Source organism: Bos grunniens, chromosome 5 (assembly GCF_055505025.1).
Source record: "Bos grunniens cultivar Pamir isolate PY7600 chromosome 5, Bosgru_T2T1.0, whole genome shotgun sequence".
Lineage (NCBI taxonomy): Eukaryota > Metazoa > Chordata > Mammalia > Artiodactyla > Bovidae > Bos > Bos grunniens.
This window is the reverse complement of record NC_141169.1, coordinates 92,429,837-92,450,605: the sequence shown is the minus strand read 5'-3', so window position 1 is coordinate 92,450,605 and position 20,769 is coordinate 92,429,837. Positions and strand designations below refer to the sequence as shown.

General features: G+C 38.4%; 1 protein-coding gene across 8 annotated transcripts in view; it reads left to right on the top strand.

Moving 5' to 3' along the window:
• PIK3C2G (phosphatidylinositol-4-phosphate 3-kinase catalytic subunit type 2 gamma) overlaps positions 1-20,769 on the top strand; it is a 651,449-nt gene that overhangs the window by 616,627 nt on the left and 14,053 nt on the right. The gene's annotated exons all lie outside the window — the stretch shown is intronic.

Sequence of the window (20,769 nt, the reverse complement as noted above, 5' to 3'; positions counted from 1 at the left end):
ATCCTCCTGCCTTCAATCTTTCCCAGCACCAAGGTCTTTTCCAGTGAGTCAGTTCTTCACATCAGGTGGCCAAAGGATTGGAGATTTAGCACCAGTCCTTCCAGTGAATATTCAGGACTGACTTCCTTTAGGATTGACTGGTTGGATCTCCTTGCAGTTCAAGGGACTCTCAAGAGTCTTCTCCAAACCACAGTTCAAAACCATCAATTCTTCAGCTCTCAGCTTTCTTTATCATCCAACTCTCATATCCATACATGACTACTGGAAAAACCTTGATTTGTCTAGATGGACCTTTGTTGGCAAAGTAACATCTCGGCTTTTTAATATGCTGTCTAGGTTTGTGATAGCTTTTCTTCCAAGGAGCAAGCAGCTTTTAGTTTCATGGCCACAGTCACCATCTGCAGTGATTTTGGAGCCCAAGAAAACAGTTTCTCATTGTTTCCACTGTTTCCCCATCTATTTGCCATGGAGTGATGGGACCAGATGCCATGATCTTAGTTTTCTGAATGTTGAGCTTTAAGCCAACTTATTCACTCTCTTCTTTCACTTTCATCAAGAGGCTCTTTAGTTCCTCTTCACTTTCTGCCGTAAGGGTGGTGTCATCTGCATATCTGAGGTTATTGATATTTCCCCCTGCAATCTTGATTCCAGCTTGTGCTTCATCCCAGCCTGGCATTTCTCATAATGTACTCTTCAGAGAAGTTAAACAAGCAAGGTGACAATATACAACTTTGACGTACTCCTTTCCCAATTTGGAACCAATCCGTTGTTTCATGCCCGGTTCTAACTGTTGCTTCTTGACCTGCCTACAGGCTTCTCAGGAGGCAGGTCAGGTGGTCTGGTATTCCCATCTCTAAAAATTTTCCACAGTTTGTTGTGATCCACACAATCAAAAACTTTAGCATAGTCAATGAAACAGAAGTAAATGTTTTTCTGGAACTCTCTTGCTTTTTCTATGATCCAACAAGATGTTGACAATTTGATCTCTGATTCCTCTGACTTTTCTAAATCCAGCTTGAATATCTGAGTCACCTTTAATTGGTTAAACGTCTGAATCTGGATGCAGTAAGTGGCAAGGGTAACACTAAGCCTCACTAGCTTCTCTGGTCTTCCACTAGCCTAGCAAAATGGATCCTCCACATGGCAAAACTCCCCGGAGAATCCACTAATGTGGCAAGTCAGAAGCACTACTTCGGCTCTCTCCTTTGTGCATATAAATCTCTAAGGATGCACTTGGATGGACTTAAAGGAGCAAACTCTTCTCAACATGATGTGCATCTGGAACATACTAGCACTTGATAAATATTTGTTCACTGAAAAATATTTGGCATAATTTTCAGGGAATACATCCTTTATAAATTTAGTATTAGCCAGACATCCAAAGATGCCTGTCTGTAAATCTGTGTTGTTTGCAATCAGCAATTTTTATAAGAACTGGGCAAATATTATTAAATGTGCTTTGTAGAACTTTTACTCTTTAAAAATAATTATTTTCAATTGCTTTAGCTTATTTAAGTTATATGCAGAGGGCATCATGAGAAACGCTGGGCTGGAAGAAGCACAAGCTGGAATCAAGATTGCCGGGAGAAATATCAATAACCTCAGATATGCAGATGACATCACCCTTATGGCAGAAAGTGAAGAGGAACTAAAAAGCCTCTTGATGAAAGTGAAAGAGAAGAGTGAAAAAGTGGGCTTAAAGCTCAACATTCAGAAAACGAAGATCATGGCATCTGGTCCCATCACTTCATGGGAAATAGATGGGGAAACAGTGGAAACAGTGTCAGACTTTATTTTTGGGGGCTCCAAAATCACTGAAGATGGTGATTGTAGCCATGAAATTAAAGGATGCTTACTCCTTGGAAGGAAAGTTATGACCAACCTAGATAGCATATTGAAAAGCAGAGACATTACTTTGCCAACAAAGGTCCATCTAGTCAAGGCTATGGTTTTCCAGTGGTCATGTACGGATGTTAGAATTGGACTGTGAAGAAAGCTGAGTGCTGAAGAATTGATGCTTTTGAACTGTGGTGCTGGAGAAGACTCTCGAGAGTCCCTTGGACTGCAAGGAGATCCAACCAGTCCATTCTAAAGGAGATTAGTCCTGGGTGTTCTTTGGAAGGACTGATGCTAAAGCTGAAACTCCAGTACTTTGGCCACCTCATGCGAAGAGTTGACTCATTGGAAAAGACTCTGATGCTGGGAGGGGTTGGGGGCAGGAGGAGAAGGGGACGACAGAGGATGAGATGGCTGGATGGCATCACTGACTCGATGGATGTGAGTCTGGGTGAACTCCAGGAGTTAGTGATGGACAGGGAGGCCTGGCGTGCTGCAATTCATGGGGTCGCAAAGAGTCGGACATGACTGAGTGACTGAACTGAACTGAACTGAGTAAGTTAATCAGCTTAACTGAGAATAGCAGTTGTTTAAGACAGTCTTAGGCTGGGAAATGAAGATTAAGTTAGATATAATTTATAGCAATATGTATGTTCATGGACTTTAAGAATCTATATAAATACACATGATAAAGAAATAGTATTTAAGAAATAGTGTTAATCAATTTAACAGAATTTATATATATATATATGACATATAATGGGCAACTGAAAATAGTCCTCTTGGAAACTATACATATATTTCAGTAATGTCATTGCTGAAGACATTTTAGAACATGCCTGTCGACATTGCTTTTAGATCTGCAGATAAACCACACAGTAAGCTTGTTGATATTATTCAACAGTCACGCCTAATGTTTCATCAAAAACAGTATTAACCAACCTGATCACTCATTTTATTCATTAGCGAAATCCCCAAATTACTTTTGACAGTTTTCAAAAATGCATTTTACACTCCGATCAAGTTGTACTACCAATAAGTATATTCAAAACAAGTGTGATGAAAGCATAAAGGAGGGGAGTGAGTAAAAGTAAGAGTTTAAGATTTGGATCAAGTTATGAGTAAATGGAAAATGAGACAGTGAATCCTTTAAAAATTTGAAAACTGCTTGGAATTCCCCGGTGGCTCAGACAGTAAACAATCTGCCTGCAACACAGGAGACCAGGGTTCAATCCCTGAGTGGGAAAGATCCCATGGAAGGACATGATCACCCACTCCAGTATTCTTGCCTGGAGAATTCCATGGACAGAGGAGGCTGGCAGGCTACAGTCCATGGGGACACAATTGAGTGACTAACATGTTAGGGCCACTAGGGCCTATATGTTGCCAATGCCCTTGAAAGGGAAGTTGTTAATAATGAAGTCATGTTTCCTCCTGGTTGTTCTCTGCCCCCTAATCTCTTAACATTGCCCTGGAACTCATCTCTTTCTCTCTTTTAAAAATATTTTCTTTGCCTCACCTCACAGATGTGGGATCTTAGTTCCCCAACCCAGGTTCAAACCCTTGCCCCTTGCATTGGAAGTAGATTCTTAACCACTGGACCACCAGGGCAGTCCCTCTTCGCTTTTTATTGCCAGGCCTGTAGCTTTAAATACCCTTTACATGTCTTTTCCTTCTGTATTTATAATACAACTTGAAAGTCCCCCTAAAATCCAGTTATATGTACAACTGATTACTCAACAACTCTAGTAGAAATTCAATAGGCATCACGACTTAACATACATCCAGTCAAACTTCTGATTATTTTCCCCCTAAACCTGCTTCTTTGGCAACTTGTCTCACCTCTAAATAACACCCTTATCCTACTAGTTGCTCAGGTTAAAATCTTTAGAGTTCTTTTGACTGCTCTCAAAAACTACATCCCAATTTATCAGCAAATTCTCAGTTTCATCTTGCAAAATAAAGCCAGGATTCCATTGTGTTTTACCACCACCACTACCACAATTGGATCAAGCTGCCATCTATTCTCACTTGAATTACTGCTGTTGCCTCTCAATAGCTTTCCCTGATTTTACCTTTATATCAGGAGCTCCCAACCTCCAGGATCTAATGCCTGATGATCTGCAGTGGAGCTGATGTAATAATAATAGAAATAAAGTGCACAATAAAGGTAATGTTGTTGAATCATTCCCAAACCATCCCCCCACCCCCTAATCCATGGAAAAACTGTCTTCACGAAACCAGACACTGGTGCCAAAAAGGTTAGGGACTGCTGCTTTATATCTTTTTAGTCTTTTTCTAACCTAGCATCCAAAATATTCCTTTGAGAATAAAAGTCAAATCCTATATTCCTCTGCAGAAGGAATCTCATTCTACTTACAATGATAGCCAAGTACCACCCTTGACCTCTCCAGCTTCACCTCACGCCTGTTGTAATCAGTCCCAGAGTCATGTCAGACTCTTACAACCCTGTGGACTGTAGCCTGCCAGTCTCCTCTCTCCATGGGATTTCCCAGGCAGACTCCCTAAATCACTCCATTCCAGCTGCAATGATTTTCTTCCTATATCTTGAATACTGAAGCATGTTTCTGCCCCAGGGCATTTGTACCTACTACTCAGCATACCTGGACTGCTCTTCCCCAAGCCCGTGGTTCAAATTCCCCAGTGGTTCAATCTCACATATGCTAAACAGCTATTTTTACTGTCACCTTTTCCCATGAGGTCCTCTCCTACTCCCATATATAAAATTGCGGAAACACCCCTGTTGGTTGGCACTTCCAAACTTCCTTCCTCCACTGCCCTGTATCAGTGTTATAACCCCAGGGCTAAAGCAGGGTCAAGTATATCATAGGTGCTCAATGAATACTTTGTTAAATAAAAGGATGTTAAGTTACTTCTAATGTGGACAACAATCTCTCACCTTCCCAAAATCATCACAACAAAGTTCTCATGCTTTGCATTTTTCACAGTTTCTTTTAAATGACTACTTTATTTCTTTGGCTTATCTGAAGACTGAGATGACACTATAATGCAAATGACAAAAAAATCTATCTATAAATTCTCAACACATTTTCTTTGCTCATTTCAAGTTGTAACTAATTGTTATTTATTTTTTTCGCCTTCAGTATTTTCACATGCTTGAGTAATCAGACTAAAGAAGTTGTGTTTGATTTTATTTTAATATTAAAATGAATTATTCTGCCTGCAGTTCTGTTATATTTGATAGTAAGCTTGATGAAAAGAATTGTTTATCTTATATTAAATCTTTGAAGCTTTGCTGTCAGAACTTCCCTCCTGTGAATTCACAGCCTAAAACAAAATTGCTAAAATTCTTCCCTTTCAAAGCCACACAATATGATTTATCCTAGTGAACAGAGACTGACAAAATAGTGCAGTTATTTAGAACTGACCAAGATTTTTAAAAATAATAGTTCAGTTTGTATAACCGAGAAACAGAAAAATGATTTACAGTTAAAATATGTCTTTAAATCTTTCTAGTGTTTTCCCATGTAGCCTACATTAAAATGCTCTCTTCCACTGACTTCTGCGATCTCTCTTTGCATTGCTGTGTGTCTCCTGGTCTTGTGGATTCCCCTAGTGTTGTGTCATTTCTAGACTGTTTTCTTCTACCTGCTCCTGAGTGATCACGTTCCAGAAGCCTCTTAAGATAATCAGTAAGGATTACTGATTAGCATCAGTAATGGCATCAGTAGGGATGCCAAACCCCCTTCTGATATGGAATATGCTCACACCAGGAGAGTCTCCTTAGTCTGTAACAGAATAATAAGTCATTTCATATGAAGAGCAAGTAATGACCAGGAAAGTCGGATATATCTCAGCTGGAGTGCTCTTTAGTCCTTTCCTAAGACACAAAATGGCAGAAAATCATTACTGTATGAAATCAACGGAAGAGAGAGAAGTAGTCAAACACAACAAAAAGAACTAAATACACACATTAAATTTTATTATGTTTTATTTTTAAAAATTCTTACAGTTTTACTATGTATTTGTAGTCTGGCGGGGGCTGGGGGGTCTTGTTTTTAAAATCCACATTCCTGGATGCAACTTCCATGACATTGACTCTGTCAGTATGGGTTGGGATTTCTGCATCTGCCTTTTATAGGCGATTCGTGGATTCCTCTACTCTTGCATTTCTAGACTTGTTTTCTTCTCTCCTGCTCTCAATTCTTTTCAATTTTTTAAAATCTAGACCTTTAAAAGAAATTTGTCATTGCTCCATCTTAGATTCACTTTATGTAAATGAATGACAATTTCTTGTTAAAGGGAAATTTTCTAATAATAATTATTCAAACAACTATATTTGCCTTGTATTCCATGAATAAAAATTGTTCTTCCAGAGTTGGCGTATTATGACATCCATTTCCCATTTCAAAGAATAAATGAGATGCAAAGCAATGAACAGTGAGGAGTACCCAGCCCAGATATACATAACTTACTTTGTTTCATGACTTTTCAACCAAAAAATTGACCCTCAAAGATTACCAATTGTTTCTTAAGGAAACAAACTATGTTGTAGTTCAGTTGCTAAGTCCTGTCCGACTCTTCCCAACCTCACGGATGCAGCAGGCCAGGCTTCCCTGTCCTTCACTATCTCCCTGAGTTTGCTCAAACTCACATCGATTGAGTTGATGATGCTTCCAACTATTTCATCTTCTGTTGCCCACTACTCCTCTTGTCCTCAATCTTTTCTGCCATCAGGGTCTTTTCCAATGGGTCAACTCTTTGCAACAGGTGGCCAAAGTACTGGAGTTTCAGCTTCACAATCAGTCCTTCCAATGAATATTCGGGGTTGATTTCCCTTAGGATTGACTGGTTTGATCTCCTTGCAGTCCAAGGGACTCTTAAGAGTCTTCTCCACACCACAGTTCAAAAGCATCAGTTCTTCAGTGCTCAGCTTTCTTTATAGTCCAACTCTCATATCCATACATGATTACTGGAAAAACCATAGCTTTAACTAGACAAACCTTTGTTGGCAAAGTGACGTCTCTGCTTTTTAATATGCTCTCTAGGTTAGTCATAGCTTTTCTTCCAAGGAGCAAGCATCTTTTAATTTCATGGCTGCAGTCACCATCTGCAGTGATCTTAGAGTCCAAGAAAATGAAGTCTCTCACTGTTTCCATTGTTGCCTCATCTATTTGCCATGAAGTGATGAGACAAGATGCCATGATCTTCATTTTCTGAATGTTGGGTTTTAAGCCATTTTTTTTCACTCTCCTCTTTCACATTCATCAAGAGGCTCTTTAGTTCTTCTTTGTTTTCTGCCAAAAGGGTGGTATCATCTGCATATCTGAGGTTATTGATATTTCTCCCAGCAATCTTGATTCCAGCTTGTGCTTCATCCAGCCTGGCATTTGCATGATATGCTCTGCATAGACGTTAAACAAGTAGGGTAACAATTCACAGCCTTGACATACTCCTTTCCCAATTTGTAATCAGTCTGTTGTTCCATGTCTGGTTCTAACTATTACTTCTTGACCTGCATACAGATTTCTCAGGAGACAGGAAAGGTGGTCTGGTATTCCCATCTCTAAGAATTTTCCACAGTTTGTTGTGGTCCACACAGTCAGAGACGTTGGCATAGTCAATAAATCAGAAATAGATGTTTTTCTGGTATTCTCTTGCTTTTACAATGACCCAGCGGATGTTGGCAATTTGATCTCTCATTCCTCTGCCTTTTCTAAAACCAGCTTGAACATCTGGAAGTTCACGGTTCATGTATTGCTGAAGCCTGGCTTGGAGAATTTTGAGCATTACTTTACTAGCGTGTGAGATGAGTGCAATTGTGTGGTAGTTTGAGCATTCTTTGGCATTGTCTTTCTTTGGGATTGGAATGAAAACTGACCTTTTCCGGTCTTGTGGCCACTGATGAGTTTTCCAAATTTGCTGGCATATTGAGTGCAGCACTTTCACAGCATCATCTTTCAAGATTTGAAATAGCTCAACTGGAATTCCATCACCTCCACTAGCTTTGTTCTTAGTAATGCATACTAAGGCCCACTTGACTTCACATTCCAGGATGTCTGGCTTTAGGTGAGTGATCACACCATCGTGGTTATCTGGGTCATTAAGACATTTTTTTGCACAGTTCTTTCGTATATTCTTCCCACTTCTTCTTAGCATCTTCTGCTTCTATTAGTCCCATAACATTTCTGTCGTTTATTGTCCCCATCTTTGCATGAAATGTTCCCTTGGTATCTCTAATTTTCTTGAATAAATTGCTTTCCTTTATTTCTTTGCATTGTTCATGTAAGAAGGCCTTCTTATCTCTCCTTGCTATTCTCTGGAACTCTGCATTCAGTTGGGCATATCTTTCCCTTTCTCCCTTGCTTTTTGATTCTCTTTTCTCAGCTATTTATAAAGCCTCCTTGGGCAATCATTTTGCCTTTTTGTATCACTTTTTCTTTAGGATGGGGTCACTGCCTCCTGTATAATATCATGAACCTCTGTCCATAGTTCTTCAGGCACTCTGTCTACCAAATCTAATTCCTTGAATCTATTCATCATCTCCATGTAAAATTATAAGGAATTTAATTAAGGTCATACCTGAATGGCCTAGTAGTTTTCTCTACTTTCTTCAATTCAAGCCTAAATTTTGCAATACAGAGCTGATGATATGAGCCACAATCAGCTCCAGGGCTTGTTTTTGCTGACTGTATAGAGCCTCTCCATCTTTGACTGCAAAGAATATAATCAATCTGATTTCAGTATTGACCATTTGTGTTGTTGGGAAAAGGAGTTTGCTGTGACCAGTGTATTCTCTTTACAAAACTGTTAGCCTTTGCCCTGCTTCATTTTGTACTCCAAAGCCAAACTTGCTTATAACTCCAGGTATATCTTGACTTTGGCATTCCAATGCCCTGTGATAAAAAGGACATCTTTTTGAGTGTTACTTCCAGAAGGCCTTTTAGGTCTTCATAGAACCATACAACTTCAGCTTCTTCAGCATCAGTGGTTGGATCATAGACTTGGACTACTGTGATTTTGAGTGGTTTGCCTTGGAAATAAACTGAGATCATTCTGTGGTTTTTGAGATTGCACCCAAGTACTGCATTTTGGGCTCTTTTGTTGACACTGAGGGCTACTCCATTTCTTCTAAGGGATTCTTACCCACAGTAGCAGATATAAGGGCCATCTGAATTAAATTCACCCATTCCCTTCCCTACAAGTTCACTGATTCCTAGGATGTTAATATTCACTCTTGCCATCTCCCACTTGACCACATCCAATTTACCTTGATTCATGGACCTAACATTCCACATTTCTATGCAATATGGTTCTTAACATCATTGGACTTTACTTTCACCACCAGATACATCTGCAACTGGGCCTTGTTTCTTCTTCGGCTCAGGCTTCATTCCTTCTAGAGCTATTAGTAATTTCCCTCCATTCCTCCCCAGTAGCATACTGGACACCTTCCACCTTGGGGCCTCAATTTTCAGCATCATATCTTTTTGCCTTTTCATATTGTCCATAGGGTTCTCGTGGCAAGAATATTAGAGTGGCTTGCCATTTCTTCCTCCAGCGGACCATATTTTGTCAGAATTCTTCACTATGACCTGTCCATCTTGGGTGGCTCTGCATGGCATGGCTCGTAGCTTCATTGAGTTACACAAGCCCCTTCACCACAACAAGGCTGTGATCCATGAAAGGGACTGTGGGGGGGTGGGGGGCGGGGGGGGCAGGAGCAGGGGGAGGGCAGCTAACATTGTACTCAATGGTAAAAATCTTAGAGCTTCTCCTCAAAAATCAAGAACAAGACAAGGATACCAACTCTCACCACTCTTACTCAGCTAGGTCAGAAAAAGAAATTAAAGGCATCCAAATTGGAAAGGAAGGTATAAAAATGTCCCTGTTTATAGATGACATGATATTACATATAGAAAACCCTGATCACTTCTCAAACAGTTATTAGAATTAATAAATAAATTCAGTAAAATTGCAGGATATGAAATCACTACATTTCCCTCACTATCTAAAAATAGGGCATTCCTATGAAATCTTAAGTAAGCCAAAATGGCAAAAATGAAAAAGCAATTACCTTCAGGTGCATTTTGCTAACAAATTCACAGAATAAATCAAGATAAAGCATACATGCTTACAGACAGTTCAGAGCTATAGCAGCTTGATACTGAAGTTCTAAGTGTTGTTCTTGGGGAATGAGCTTGGCAGCATATCTCACTGTTCAGGGTTCATGCTACCTTGAGCAATGAGAGCAATGCTATTAACAGATTGTTGCCCCCCAAAAACACTGAAGGCTGTTTTCACTTTTCACCTTTCCTTGTAAAAGCGAAAATTCTCTGGATTTTGTTCAGTTAGCAAAAACAGGTGATAATGTAGGTTTTTCCTAAAAGCAAAATGGCATAAAGCAAACTTCCAAAAAGCAGAAAATACATATATATACATATATATATATAAATCACCTGCATTATAATAATAATGAGCAATCAGAAAGAGAAATTAAGATAACAATTCCAAGTATAACTGCATTTAAAAGAATTAAATACCTAGGAATAAACTTAACCAAGGAGATGAAAGACCTGTTCACAGAAAAGTCATAAGATACCAAAATAAATTTGAAGAATTAAAAGTAAATGGAAAATATTCCATACTCATGAATTGGAAGAATTAACATTAAACGTCCATACTACCCAAAGTGGTCTACAGATTCACTCAATATTTTTTAATATAAATTTATTTATTTTAATTGGAGGTTAATTACTTTACAATATTGTATTGGTTTTGCCATACATCAACATGAATTCGCCACAGGTATACACGTGTTCCCCATCCTGAACCCCCTCCCTCCTCCCTCCCCGTACCATCCCTCTGAGTCATCTCAATATGAATCAGTTTTCTACCAATATCCCAATGGCCTTTCCAAAGAAACAGAAGAAACAATCTTAAAATTTGTATGGAACCATAAAAGACCCCAAATAGCCAAAGCAGTCTTGAGAAAGAACAAATTTATGGCATATGAGCCTAAAACATACAATAGGGGAAAACAGTCTCTTTAATAACAGTGCTTGGAAAACTGGACAGCTACATGCTTTAAAAAAAAAAAAAAAGGAACTGGGTCACTATCTTATACTTGTTGCTTTTATTTAGTCGCTACGTTGTGTCTGTCTCTTTTGTGACCCCATGGGCCGTAGCCTGCCAGACTCCTCTGTGCAGGCAAAAAATAGTGGAGTGGATTGCCATTTCCTTCTCCAGGGAATCTTCCCAACCCATGGATCGAAACTGAGTCTCCTCCGTTGGCAGGTGGATTCTTTACCTGAGCCACCAGGGGAGCCCATCTTATACCATACACAAATCTTAAGTCAAAATTGATTAAGGACTTGAATGTAAGACTTGAAACCATAAAACACCTAGGCAAAAAAAAAAAAAAAAACACTGGAAAAAGGCTCCCTGAGATTGATCTTTCTGATGATTTTTGGATTTGATACCAAAAATAAAGGCAACAAAAGGAGAAATAAACAAGTGAGACTATATCAATCTACAAAGCTTCCACACATCATGGAAAGCCATCATCAACAAAATGAGAAGGCAGCTTACTGAATGGGAGTAAGATACATGATTAACAAATCAGATATCTAGTAAAAGACGAATATCTAAAATACAGAGACCTCATTTAATTCAGCAAGAAAACCAAACAAGCAAATTAAAAACTGGACAGATGATCTGAAAAGACATTTTCCCAAAGAAAATATACAGATGGCCAATAGGTACTTGAAAAGGTATTGCACATCACTAATCATCAGGAAAATACTAATCAAAACCATGGTGAGATATCACTTCACAAATAGAATGGCTATTATAAAAAAAAAAAGACAAGAAATAACAGGTGTTGGCAAAGATGTATAGAAAAGTGGACCCTCATCCACTGTTGGTGGAAATGTAAATTGTTATTTTCCCTTATGAAAAAATATGAAGTTTCCTGAAGAAATTGAAAATAGAACTACCATGTGATCTAGCAATTTTACTTCTGAATATTTATTCAAAGAAAATGAAAATGCTAATTCAAAATTATATGTGTACCTCCATGTTTACTGCAGCATTATTGGCTGTAGACAAGATGTGGGGGCAACTTAAGTGTCCATCAATGGATGAATGAATAAAGAAAGTGTATAGTCATATAATGGAATATTATTCATCCATAAAAAGAAGAAAATCTTGTCTTTGGTGACATCATGGATGGACTTTAAGGGCACCGTGCTTAGCAAAACAAGTCAGGCAAAGAAAATACCACAAGATTTCATTTGTATGTGGAATCTAGACAAAAAATGAAACCAAGCTTATAGATACAGATAATAGACTGATGACTGCCAGAGATCAGGGAAGGGGTGAAATGGATAAAGGGAATCAAAAAGTATAATCTATCAGTTATAAAATACATAAATAACTGAGGATACAGCGTACAGCATGCTCACTATAGTTAATAATACTGTATTGTATATTTGAAAGCTGGGGAGAGTAGATTTTAAAAGTTTTTGCTATCATAAGAAAAAAATTTAACTCTGTGTGGTCATGGGTGTAAATTAGGCATCATAATCAAATCATTATGTTGTACCCCTAAAATTAATATAATGCTATATTGATATTGTTCTATTAATGGTCTAATCCTAACCCTAACCCTAAGCTTCATTTTTTAAGTACCAGTATAAATTTAAGGACTTAAATATAAAATATCTAAAATTAAAAATCTTGCACTCAAGAGAAGAATGGAGATGATGGGAGAGTCAGTAAACCAGAAGATAGATCAAGGGAAATTATCCAATTTAAAGAACATGGAGAAAAAATATTAGAAAAAGAAGAATAGAATTTTAAAGGTCTGTGGGAAAATACTCAAAGATCTAACATTAGGTCACATTTGTTTCTGGACTCCAAAGACAGAAGTAAGAGTTTGAGGCAGAAAAATATTTGAAGAAATAATTGCCAGAAATGTACAAAGTTTAGTGAAAGGCATACATTTATAAATTTAAGTACCTTATTGAGTACCAAAAGGAAAAGCTCAAACAAAAGCATGCATTTATATATTGTTCTCAAACTGCTAAAAACCAAAGATAGTGGGAAAAAATTGTGAAAGAGCTAGAGAAAAACACTTGGCAAGTAGGAGAACAAAAAAAAAAATGTAGGTAAGAAATAACCAAAGCTTGAAGACAGGGGAACATGTTAAAGAATTGGAAAATAAAAAGGAATGTCAATTTAGATTTCTGCAGATGGCATATCCCCTTCAGCAACAAAAGAAAAATGCCTATTCCAGTGGAGGAAAGCAAAAAGAATTTCATACCCTGGATTTGCAGAATGAGTTTTCCAGGCCCAAAAGAAGAATTTGACATTCAGTCTATTGTTTTTAACTTTGTTAGATATAGTTCATCATTCCAGCCGGTCATAACTCAGTCCCGATGATCTGATCTAGCATATTAGCCATAACTGTTTAGTTGGACATGATCAAGGCAAATATTTGAGGTATATGGATAAAAAAAAAGTGTTACATTTTACCTCTAAATTACTAGTTTCTGCTTTTTATAATTCATCTTTTTTTCTCCCATCTATCAAATATAACATCATCAAAGCTAACCTTCCAGTATTTATCTGTTCATCACAATTCCTCAGCAATCACTAACAAAACATAGTCTGTCTCTTGTATTTCGATTTCTCAGCACTGTAAATAGAAGCTAAGGCTTTGGAAATTGGAAATCATCTACAGTGGTTCAATGCAACTGTAAAAAAAAAAAAAAAAATTAATTACCAGTTAACTCAAATAGTTCTTCAGTATTATCTATTAGGTAGATTGTAAAAAGTAAATAAGGTTAATGCCTTACTTGTTACATGTTATTAAGACTGAGAAATGGAAAAACTTTTCAAGCTTCACAAGATACTTCAGTGAAAGTCTGGAGTCCTAGTTAGAATTCTGAACTTTTAAAAGCAATTCAATCCATATGTACTGAGTCAGAAAAGAATTTCTATCTAGTAGACTGTGACTTCTGTCTGGTTGCTAACTATATTAAGTAGAGGATTAAAAATTTTAATATATATATATATGATACAAGATGATCATGCCAATGAGTTTGTTATTGCTTTGAAGGCAGAAACTATTTTGATCACTTTTCTGTGTCCTCTCTCAGAACATCCAAAGTGCTAGACATATGGTAGTTTGATTTTTTTTTTAATTATTGGAAATCACCTATTGATGATAAGCTCTATTTAAGGCTTAAATTGATGTGAAATGAAGCAGAAGACCATTCGAATTGAATTCACGAAGACCTGAAATCATCCCATTCTACACAAATTAACACAAAGACTGGAAAAACCATTCCACCATTTCTTTGAGGCATACAGCAAACCATACATCACAAGCATTTTTATTGTACTCCTGTACTTTTATTGTACATTGTCATTTTATAAAAACACCCTCTTCATGATGGCCAGCCTGAATTTCAAAATTGCCATTTGGCAGGCACATAAATGAGGGAAATACTTTTTTATTACATTGTTTTGTTTCTGGCATAGACCTCAGGTTTTGATAGTCCTATCTTGTTTTAATCGTTGTCAGTTGAATTCTACCAATGCCTATACTACCCTATGATTGGAAACATTTAAGTTAAAAAAAAAAAAAACTTGATGGAAAATTCTCATAAATTATTCATCAAAAAGATAATAACCTATTAAATACAATTAAACTTTGAATTAATCTACAGACACTTCCAAAGAGTCTGATATTTTTAAACCATGTACCTTCATCACATAACTAAGAAAATTTGATCTAGAAGTGCTCTTAATTTGAATCTGTCAGTTTCCTTTGCATTCTCTGTAGAGACCTTACAAGATAGTGGATAAAAGCATAGCCTGTACATTGAAAAATCTTGAATAAAATAAAGACAATACCAGCTCAATGATTATTTTAAGAGAGTGCTTTAAATGAACTAAATATTCACGATGTGGTAGCTCTTATTATTATTACTGTGTATGAAAGATAAAAGTCTTTTTTCATATACTCATATGAAGAGTTGCTGGCATACCCTACAATGTGAAGATGGTTTTATTTACTTAACAAACAGTTTATATTTCATTTTCTTTCTACACCAACTTACTACTGCTTACTATTTTTTCAATTCTGATAAATTATATTTTCAAGATACTTTCATCCACTGATCACAAAAAATACAAAAGTAACACTGAAAACCATTTGAAAGGCTGTGTGCAACCTAAGGCAAGAAATGAAGACAGAAATTTGGCATATTTAACTATTAACAGGGCTACCCAGGTGGCACTGGGCTTCCCTGGTGGCTCAGATGGTAAAGAATCCACCTGCAATGTGGGAGACATGGGCTCAATCCCTGGGTTGGGAAATTCCCCTGGAGGAGGGCATGGCAAACCACTCCAGTATTCTTGCCTGGAGAATCCCCATGGACAGAGGAGCCTAATGGGCTTCTGTCCACAGGCCTGCAAAGAGTAGGACATGACTGAGCAACTAAGTACACATTGTGAATAAAGATTTACTAATGTATATATTTATATATATATATATATTAATTTTTCTAATTTAAAACGAGAATCCCCTATATTTCACTCTTCAGTTGAGAAGTCTCTTCCACCAGTGAATGCTAAGAGTATCCTAAGACTTTTGTTTCTAATCTTTTCAACTAGAGGAGCCTCTTTTTAAACAAGCAAAAAAGTTTCTGATTTCTCAGATGCCACTGAAGTCCTTTTGCTATCTGATATATCTAAGAAATACAAAAAGTGTTTAAAACTACTATAAATGCAGCAGTGCTTTTAAATAATAAAATTGTGTTAACAAAAGCGCCTACATATATTTGAAAAAATAGTAAATACGTGTGAGACATATTTATTTCCTCTGCAGGGAGTGCTTGCTGCTAATGTGGGGCCATCTCCCTGCCCCCACACAAAATCCCCCATAAGGCACTCCTCCAATTAAACTGAATGTACCTCTTTCTGTTTCCTCCATGTACTCCACACAGCAGGACATGGAGAGGAAAACTTATTGGTGGTTGCGAGAGGGCATAGGAATGTAGCGCAAAAATATGACTTTAGTTCACACTCTGCCATTTATTAGGTCCCCAAGAAATTGTTGGATAATCATTAGCTCCTAGAAGCAGACTTAAATAACCTGCTGTGCTTATTGTCAAGGAGATTTTTAATGAGTTAGTAAAGTCTGGAGGGTTGAGAGGACTATCACAGAAGAGTAAACAAGATCTCAGGAAAAGGACAGCAATTAGAGATCAAGCCTCTGAGTGAGAAGAATGGTGACCAAGGACTCATTCTGAGACAGAGTGCAAGTAGTTATGTTACAAATACAGTCTAGCTCCAGTTGGAGCAAAAAAGGAGTAAGAAAGGGTCATAAGGATCTAATTGTCTAACAGGATCTGAGAGATTAGATGAAGTCAAAGTTTTTGAAGTGAAGCATTAAGAGACTATTCAGATGGTAAAGAATCTGCCTGCAATGCGGGAGACCTGGGTTCCATCCCTGGGTCGGGATATAGCCAACTGAGCGGCTACATTAAGATACTGAACATAACAAACAGACCTTAACGCATAAGTTCCTGATGCAGCGGTGTGCATGAAAAGATCAGCTCTAGCAGAGAGATGCCTTCAGACAGCTTGCCTTCAGACAGCTTTGCGTTCAGGGTAAACACCTAGGACAGACCTGGGAAGCAGACCCCAAGATACATCTATTTTACCCTGCAGTCAGCTTTTTTTCTCTTTTTTTAACTGGGATAGTTTCTTTATAGTGTTGTGTTAATTTCTGCTGAACAACCAAGTGAATCAATTATGTTGTTCAGTCGCTCAGTCATGTTCAACTCTTTGCGACCCCATGGACAGCAGCATGCCAGGCTTCCTGGAGTTTGGTCAAACTCCTGTCCATTGAATCAGTAATGCCATCCAACCATCTCATCCTCTGTCGTCCCCTTCTCCTCCCGCCTTCAGTCTCTCTCAGCATCAGGGTCTTTTCTAATGAGTCGGCTCTTCACATCAGGTGGCCAAATTATTGGAGCTTCAGCCTCAGCATCAGTCCCTCCAGTGAATATTCAAAAGGATTGATTTCCTTTAGGATTGACTAGTTTGATCTCCTTGCAGTTCAAGGGACTCTCAAGGAAGAGCTAAAAATATTCACATATCCCCTCTATATTGGACCTCCCTCCCAACCCACCATCCCACCCCTCTATGTCATCATAGAGCATGGAGCAGAGCTCCCTGTGCTATATAGCTGCTTCCCAATAGCTATCTGTTTTACACTTGGCAGCACACATATGTCAATCCCAGTCTCCCAATTCAGCCCACCACCTCGTCCCCTGTGTCCACACATCCATTCCCTACGTCTGTGTCTCTATCTCTGCCTTCCACATAGGTTCATCCATACCATTTTCCTGGATTCCACACATATGCACACATGTTAATATACAATATTGTTTTCCTTTCTCTGACTTACTTCACTGTTTATGACAGACTCTTAAGTCCATCCAGTGGGCTTTTTATTGCTTGGTTACAGTACTCTTGCCTGGAGAATCCCATGGATGGAGGAGCCTGGTGGGCTGCAGTCCATGGGGTCGTTGGGAGTCGGGCACTACTGAGCGACTTCACTTTCACTTTTCACTTTCATGCATTGGAGAAGGAAATGGAAACCCACTCCAGTGTTCTTGCCTGGAGAATCCCAGGGACAGAGGAGCCTAGTGGGCTGCCGTCTATGGGGTTGCACAGAGTCGAACATGACTGAAGCAACTTAGCAGCACAGTAAGAAATGTTGCAGTAGGTAACAGAAACTACTTATATCTTAGGAAGTTAGGAAGACTTCTGGTTTTTATGTTGTTGTTCAGTTGCTAAGCCATGTCTGACTTTACAACCTCATGGACTGCAGGCCAGACCTCCCTGTCCCTTACCATCTCCTGGAGTTCACCCAAGTTCATGTCCATTGAATCAGTGATACTATCCAATGATCTCATCCTCTGGAAAAGGTCAGTTTTCATCCCAATTCCAAAAAAGGGCAGTCCTAAAGAATGTTCAAATTACCAGTCAGTTGTGCTCACTTCCCATCCTAGTAAGGTTATGCTCAAAATCCTTCAAGCTAGGCTTCAGCAATACTTGAGTCAAGAGCTTCCAGGTATACAAGCTGGGCTTAGAAAAGGCAGAGGAATCGGAGATCAAATTGCCAACATTCGTTGGTTGGATCATAGAGAAAACAAGGGAATTCCAGAAAAAATCTACTTGTTTTCTTGATGACGCAAAAGCCTTTGTGTGGATCACAACAAACTGTGGAACAAACTGGTTTTTATATTGCATTATAAATAATGATTCAGCAAATATTTATGAATAACTTTCGAAGAGCCAGGCACTATAAATATATGGCTTATTTACTCAGTCATTTGATAGCTGCTTCTTGAGTATTTGGACGCTCAGCTGGTAAAAATCTGCCCGCAATGAGGGAGACCTGGGTTTGATCCCTGGATTCAGAAAATCCCCTGGAGAAAGGAGCAGCTACCCACTCCAGTATTCTGGCCTGGAGAATACCATGGACTGTATAGTCCATGGGGTCGTGAAGAGTCAGACACAACTGAGCGACTTCTACTTCATTTTGCTTCATTTCTTGAGTATTGACTAAGTGCCAAGTACTGTGTTAGGGTTAGAGCTTCTAAGAAGGAAAAGAATGCTATTGAGGAAGACAGCTGTGAAAAGAAAGACACGAATAAGGTAAAGAAAAGCCCAATCTCAAGTGAGGATTTAAAGTTTTTAATTGGTGATTCAGAAACATACTGAACGCTTAGAAGAAGGAAATGAGGGTTGGGGTTAGGTTAGCAGGATAAAATAACCAATGCAGCAAAATCCAAAGCAAATGCAGGGGTAGGGGAAGAGAGGAACAAGAAGACATGGATTTTCCTTTTAAATGATTTCTTATCTCATAAGGAAACTAACACACATATAAAACTATTTATTGAACTTTGAAAAATAATAAGCAGTTTAACGGGAAATCTAGAATATAAAAATTCAGAATTGGTCTAGGCAACAAAATGAAATTTGGATGACTTCACATCATCTTCTGAGCACAGTAAGAACATCAGGCAGAATTCTAGAAGACTGTGGTAGTGTTCCTTGACCTTAGCCAACCATGAATAAGAACGTCCTCTGGGTGATACAAGGAAACGTCTCATTGTTTAGACTGAACCTCAGACTAAGAACTCTAACCCCAAGCCTTATCACTCTTCAAAGTGTTAAGTCTTTGTGAAGGTCTAAAACACAACCAGAATACAATCCTGGGGTAAGACAGACAAGTAGGAGTTATTTAGTCATTTTAAAATAAAAATTTAGTTCATATAAACATAAGGGTGAAATGAGAAGTGTTGATGAAAAGACACCTAGTGATTTCTTTGACATATCATCTGAGATCTTTAAGGGGCAGGTTACAGTCCCAGTAAGAGGAGCAAGGGAAAAGTGTTGATAAGACAGCTGCTACGGGAAAAAAGTGAAAGTGAAAGTTGCTCGGTCATGTCCGTCTCTTTGCAACCCCATGGACTATACAGTCCATGGAATTCTCCAGGCCAGAATACTGGAGTGGGTAGCCTTTCCCTGCTCCAGGAGATCTTCCCAATCCAGGAATGGAACCCAGGTCTCTCACATTGCAGGTGGATTCTTTACCAGCTGAGCCACAAGGGAAGCCCCAAAATACTGGAGTGGGTGGCCTATCCCTTCTCCAGCGGATCTTCCCTATCCAGGAATCAAACCAGGGTCTCCTGCATTCTAGGTGTATTATTTAGGGGGAAAAAGAATTTTCTTAAAGACTTGAGAAATCCATGTCTGCATATTTACAGCTGCTAAGGACAGACTAACTGTGCTGCTCAAATCAAACGCATCCCTGACTTAAATTGTTCTATTATTCTGAAAACAATAGGATATTCAAAGATCTTGTCAAAGACACTAATTGGAAACAGAAGCCCAAACCTTTAATTAGTAAATGCCTGGTGAAAGCTGGTATACAAAATCCTTTTTCTGTTCTGTGATTGGGAGCTTATCCCTTTGTGGGGAATCCTTGAAATGTTCTGAGAAGGAAAGTGACACAGTCAAAACAGTTTCCAAGAAGGTTAAATACAACAGTGATAAACAGAATAAATGAGGGAATGAAGTGGGAAGACTGGGACACAAAAAAGGAACTGAAATCTAATTATAAGGTAGGGAATAAAGATCTATGGTGGCAGATGAACTAAAGCAAAAAGGGAGGATGTTGATCTTGGTACATACTTGGATTTGAAAATCAGTGACAAGGGAGATACTGGAGAAATGAAACTGTATCATTTAATACAATTTCAACAGGCTGAAAAAGAAATCGATTTTGGAGTAGTGAGGAAAGTGAAGATGAATTTTGGTTAGAGTGTAACCTACTTGTAGAGCTCTTCATAGGTCACTAGACTGGAATCTGAAGGCTGAATTACAGATTCCAATTTGGGAGTCATCAATATCAGTGGTTTTCAATTGGGGTCAGCTTTGCCCCCCAGGGGTCATTTAACAATGTCTGGGAACATCTTTGCTGTCACAACTAGCAGGATGGTATTGCTGCAGGCTGGTAGGTAAAGGTCAGTGATGCTGTTAAAGTATCCTCTGTGCACACAACAGCTCCCTACAACAAAGACTCACTTGGCCCCAAATGCCAATAGTGTCAATGATGAGAAATCCTGCTCTCAAATGTCAGAGTACATTAGGGCTATCTAGTCCAATCAGTGCATATAGTGTATTCTTATTCAATTTATAGAAAATAAAAATAGTAGGAAGCATATATTGGATCTTACTCTTTCAGGCACTATACTCACATTACATGGTTTATTTTATTTAATCTTTTGAATGCTTTGAGATCAACACCACCTTTATCTCCATTTAAGAGGTTAGGAAACCGATCCACAGAGAAGTTAT